The 6,032-nt window shown below is 49.2% G+C and overlaps 1 long non-coding RNA gene across 1 annotated transcript in view; it reads left to right on the top strand.

The window, feature by feature from the left end:
* The first annotated feature begins 1,311 nt into the window (after window positions 1-1,311).
* Window positions 1,312-6,032, top strand: part of LOC143731918 (uncharacterized) — a 29,305-nt gene continuing 24,584 nt past the window's right edge. The window contains exon 1 of the long non-coding RNA XR_013201005.1: window positions 1,312-1,633. This is a non-coding gene — a long non-coding RNA (uncharacterized LOC143731918). The remainder of the gene's footprint in view (window positions 1,634-6,032) is intronic.

Raw genomic sequence — 6,032 nt, 5'->3', positions numbered from 1 at the left:
ATTATCAGATAGAACTATCATATTTTGTACATATATTCTTTAAAGGGTCTACTGCTGATATATTTTGAAAATTATACTCCTGCATATATATTTTGCTCGTAAGACTTGTAAATTTGTTTACGGCCACAATTGTGACCGGTAGTATAACACAGTACTTCAATTGAAAAAAAGGTATTGGCTGGTATTGGCAGGTATTGGCAATCCTACACTGAACATATGCAACACCTGTGAGGGGGATGGATGATCTTGACAAAGGAGAAGTGCTCACTAACACAGATTTAGACAGGTTTGCGAACAATATTTGAGAGAAATAGGCCTTTTGTGTACATAGAAAAGGTCTTAGATCTTTGAGTTCAGCTCATGAAAAATGGGGGCAAAAACAAATGTGCTGCGTTTATAATTTTGTTCAGTGTAGTTATCAGTATTCCAGAAACTTTCAATGTGTTGGACCTTCTAGACGTACGTGACACCACCCCCCTCCCCCTCCCCCCAATTGAAAGTGACTGAGATAGTGATGGCTCAGATAGGGAGTACCATGGGTGAAACGGCCCATTTGCCAAGTAGACTATTGAATGGCGATGCAGAGGTGAACTATCTGGAGGATTAGGCAGATGTTCATGAGAACCAATTGGTGTGCCCCACACATGACCACAAACAACCCTTTCTAGAATTTACGGCCCATCTTCAGTGCACTGAATGAGTGCACACACATCTCCCTGAAACTGGCCTAGGACAGGGCCCAAGTGAAGTCATGGTCTAGCCTATAGGGGTCTAGCCCGAACAAGCAGAAGTTCCTCCAGGGTGTAAATTTGTACATGACAACCTTTTCACCTCACTAAGCCTCCTTCATGAAATGACAAAACGAGGTATTGGATGTCTTGGAATGAATTGTGTCAATAGGTCTAATTGAAGAATTTGTATGAATTCTGACTATGGTGTTTCCCACCGGTCACTATTGTGACCGAGTATAAAACCTAATATTTCACTAACTTAACCAACATAAAATCAAAAAAGGCATAATGTTTGAGTGTTAGGGAGGTCTAAGGAGTAAAAATAATGTACTTAAGTTGCAAGAAAAAATTTGGGATTAAACGGGTTAAAGATGGACACATATTAGAGCTTGTTCACGTTTCATGATCTTGTGTGGAGATTCATAACCAGTCCAGATACATTTATAACAGACCTTGAATATGACAACATGCTTGACTGTGTAGAACATGCAAAACACCTTTTATATATTCATTGTCACACTTTCTATTGACTCTAATATTCAATAAAGTCATTATTTGAACAGATTCAGAATCTGATTGATCTGCATATGAAGAACAGAAGCATCATTATGAGAAACTCCACAACATCATCCATGATCAAAGAGGTCAAAGGTCACCTCAGAGGTCACAGCTCATCACATATATTTCTTTAAACAGTGTTATATCAGAAAGCATTTAGTCAAATCTGAATGAGTGAGTGTTGAGAAGAGCTGAGGATCTTCTAATATCAGTGTGTTGAAGTGTTGTTTCTCTCTCTGCTGAAGTGTGTGTTCACTCGAGTGGAATAGAGGTTTTTGTACGAGTGTTTCATTAGATTGTATCACTGTGGTACACATTCGGTGGAGGAACAAAACTGGTGATCGGTAAGTCTGTCTATTTAATCACCTAATAAAAAATACAATTTAGATTTCAGAAAGTATTTTACAGTTGAAACAAGAACGTCCCGGGTTACGTATGTAACCCTAGTTCCCTGAAGGAACGAGACGCTGCGTGAAACGCTGCATCATGAAGCACGTATGGAATCAGCCCAATGGCGAGACGGAACGTCACGAGTGACGTCATCGACCAGGAAACTATAAAGCACACCCCTGAACACAATGGCGACAGCTTCTGGAAAAAGTCTGAAGCAAGTCGATCAAGGGAATGCCGGGAGTATGGCAACGACACGCAGCGTCTCGTTCCTTCAGGGAACTAGGGTTACATACGTAACCCGGGACGTTCCCTTTCAGAAACGTCGAGCTGCGTGAAACGCTGCGGGAACGCTAATACCCACGTCGCCATAAGAGCAAGTGACGGACTGTGTGAATCAAAGATTAAATTCAGCCGAAAGCACCTGCGCCCCAGGGGTGGAGCTGAGGTCTAGGTCATAAAACCTGACGAAAGTATGCGGTGAGGACCAGCCTGCCACATCACAAACGTCCTGGAGGGAGACTCCTGACAATAAGGCTTTGGAAGCCGCCATACTCCTGGTAGAGTGAGCTCGGACAGCCAAAGGTGAAGGCTGACCAACCGACTCATAGGCAAGTGAGATGGCCTCAACCACCCACTTGCTCATCCTCTGCTTAGACACTGGGGACCCCTTCTTAGGTGGTCCAAAACAAATGAACAGCTGTTCTGATTTTCTCCACAGGGCAGCTCTGTGGACGTAAGCATCTAAAGCCCGAACAGGCCAGAGCAGATTAAGTTTTTCCTGATCAGATGATGTAAAAGGAGGAGGACAGAAGGCCTGCAGAACTATAGGTCTGGCCACATTGGTAGGAACCTTAGGGACATAACCTGGCCTGGGGTGGAGAAAAGCCTTCACCATCCCAGGTGAAAACTCCAAACACGAAGGAGCAACCGAGAGAGCCTGAATATCTCCGATTCTCTTAAGAGAAGAAATGGCAAGGAGAAAAATAGTCTTCAAAGTAATAAACGTATCAGCAACTTCTTCAATAGGCTCAAAGGGAGCTAGGGAAAGACCTTCTAGGGCGATAGCTAAGTCCCATGCTGGCACCCTCGTGCGGACTACAGGCCTCAGCCTCAAAGTACCACGATGAAAGCGAGTTATAAATGGGTGTCTCCCCAGAGAGACTCCACTGAAAGGGACATGGTAAGCAGCAAGTGCCACCACATACACCTTTAGTGTGGACGGGGATAGCCCTGAGGAGAAACGCTCCTGCAGGAACTCCATCACTGCACCCACTGGGCAGTTAACTGGGTCCAACAGGTGTTCTCCACACCAAGAAATGAAGAGCCTCCACTTCAAGGCATATAACCTCCTCGTGGAAGGAGCTCTGGAATGAAGGATGGTCTCAACAACCTCGGTTGAGAGACCAGCCCCTACGAGCTGGGCCCCCTCAGAGGCCAAGCCCATAGCTTCCACAACTCTGGGCGGGGGTGAAGTATCAACCCGCTCGCCTGAGAGAGAAGGTCCCTCCTGATCGGAATCTCCAGAGGAGAGCCGTCTAGAAGAGACACTAGGTCCGTGAACCATACTCGGGCCGACCAAAACGGGGCTACCAATAATAGACTGACCCCGTCCCGGCGAACCCTCTCCAGAACTCCTGGGAGCAGAGCAATCTGGGGAAAGGCGTACAGGCGTGACCTCGGCCACGCCTGCACCATAGCGTCCAACCCCAGCGGGGCTGGATGACTGAGAGAAAACCACAGTGGACAGTGTGATGTCTCCCTGGACGCAAATAGGTCTACCTCGGCACGACCATACTGCAATCAAAGGAGCTCCACCACCTCGGGGTGGAGTCTCCATTCCCCGGGCCTCGGCCCCTGCCTCGACAGGATGTCCGCTCCCCGATTTAAATACCCCGGGAGATAAATCGCCCTCAATGAGAGAAGCTTCCCCTGGGACCATAGAAGGATCCGGCGAGCCAGATTGTATAACGGGCGAGAGCGCAGACCCCCCTGATGGTTTATGTAAGAGACCACCGATGTGTTGTCGGACCGGACAAGAACATGATGACCTCTCAGGTCTGGCAGGAAGTGCTTCAGAGCCTGAAACACTGCCAACATCTCTAGACAATTTATATGCCAAAATCGATGATGGTCCTGCCACAGACCCTGGGCTGGGCGACCACTCATGATCGCCCCCCAGCCTGTGAGGGAAGCATCTGTCGTTAGCGTTACACGACGACAACGAGCTCCCAGCACAGGTCCCTGGGACAGAAACCAAGGATCCCTCCACATGACCAGAGCACGGAGACAACTCCGTGTAACTTTGATCACGCGGAGGGGGTTTCCCCTCGGGGAGAACCCCTTGGTCCTGAGCCACCACTGTAATGGTCTCATGTACAGCAGGCCGCAGGGTATAACACTGGACGCTGCTGCCATCAGACCCAGCAGTCTCTGGAACTGCTTTACAGTGAGCAACTGGCCTAGCTTTACTCTTTTTACAGCTGAAAGAATCGAAGCGATGCGGGCAGGCGACAGGCGAGCCCGCATTGCCACAGAATCCCATAGTACCCCCAGAAAAGATGTTATCTGTGATGGAGATAGAACACTCTTTTTGGCATTCAGCCTCAACCCCAATTTTTTGATGTGTGCGAGGACGACATCTCGATGCCGAGCCGCTTGCTGCTGCGATTGAGCGAGAATCAACCAATCGTCTATGTAGTTCAGTATACGAACGCCCTGGAGCCGCAGCGGGACTAGCGCTGCGTCCATGCACTTCGTGAACGTGCGGGGAGATAAAGCTAGGCCAAACGGAAGAACACGATATTGGTACGCTTCGCCCCCGAAAGCGAACCTCAGGAACTTCCTGTGTTGCGGAAGGATGGAGATGTGGAAGTATGCGTCCTTCAGATCTATCGTGACAAACCAGTCCTCGGACCTGATTTGTGACACGATTTGCTTTAGCGTAAGCATCTTGAATTTGAGCTTGGCTCCAGCACGATTTAATAGGCGCAGATCTAAAATTGGACGCAACCCCCCATCCTTCTTTGGAACGATGAAATATCGGCTGTAATAACCTGACTCCTCGCTGGGAGGAGGAACCCGTTCTATAGCCTCCTTTTGAAGAAGCGTTTTCACCTCTTGTTCCATTACCAGAGCCTGCTCGGGGCCCACCACGGTGGGCAGGACCCCGTTGAATCGAGGAGGAGGAGATCTGAACTGAATGGCATAACCCCTTTCTATCGAATGCAGAACCCACTGAGATATTTTTTGAAGACTTTTCCACTCTGCCAGAAAATCTACTAAGGGTACCAGCCTCTCGAGGCTGGCCTCTGGAATATTTTGAGCAGCAGACACAGCGCCCTGTAACGGCGCACCGGCAGGGGACGACTGGTCTGACTGCTCTAAACCCCTCCTCAGAGGGGGCGAGCGTCCCTCGGGAAAGCGCTCGCTGGGCCCGTCTGTGCCCCGACACGAAGGCGGGGTTGGCAGAAGGGACCCCTGAGGGCACCGTGAGAGAACGGGCACCGTCTGAAGCGGTGAACACCTCCCTCTCACGGTGGGGACCACCCTCAGCATCCTGACACCAGTGGCGTCAGGACTTCTTAGACGAAGCCTTCCTAGCCATAATGACTGTCCTCAGATCAGTCTTACCACTAGAAGGCTTCGCCTGAGACTGTCGCGTCTGTTCCCACTGTTTAGAAGGGGGGCCATGAGACGCGACACTCTGCCTTTGTTGCGCCCTATGTGAGGAGCTAGTCGACGGCTTGGTCTGCCCTCGCCCAGCAGACCCTGGGACATGAACTTTAAGTGGGAGGAATTTTTGAAAAGCTGCAGCTTGTTTCTTTTCTTCCTGAAATTTATCTATGACCGTGTTTACCGCGTCACCGAATAAACCAGATGGAGAAAGTGGAGCATCCAAAAGAAAAGCTTTCTCTTTATCCTTCATGTCAGACAGATTAAGCCACAAGTTTCTCTTGCGGCCACCAGGGCTGCCATAGAACGGCCCATTAGTTTAGCCGATTCCCTGGTGGCACGCAGAGATAAATCTGCAGCCTGACGCAGTTCTCGAACCACATCAGTGCTGACCTCCTCACTCTCACTCATATCTTTTAAAAGATCGGCTTGGTATGCCTGCAATATTGACATCGTGTGCAGACACGCCGAAGCCTGACCACCCGCCGAATAAGCCTTACCCACCAGAGCCGAAGTATTTCTGAGAGGCTTGGTGGGTAAAGCTGGTTTCTTAAGAGACGAGGAAGACTCAGCAGAAAGATGGCTAGCTAGAGTCTCCTCCGCCTTGGGCATCGCCCCATAACCATATAACTTAGCCCCCGATATATTAGTATATGTGGAAGTCTGGGGGCTAAACAC

This window comes from Siphateles boraxobius, unplaced genomic scaffold (genome assembly GCF_051911475.1).
Source record: "Siphateles boraxobius isolate OS27281-9 unplaced genomic scaffold, OSU_SipBor_1 88, whole genome shotgun sequence".
Classification (NCBI taxonomy): domain Eukaryota; kingdom Metazoa; phylum Chordata; class Actinopteri; order Cypriniformes; family Leuciscidae; genus Siphateles; species Siphateles boraxobius.
The sequence above is the reverse complement of the archived record's forward strand: the minus strand, read 5'-3'. Positions and strand labels throughout refer to the sequence as shown.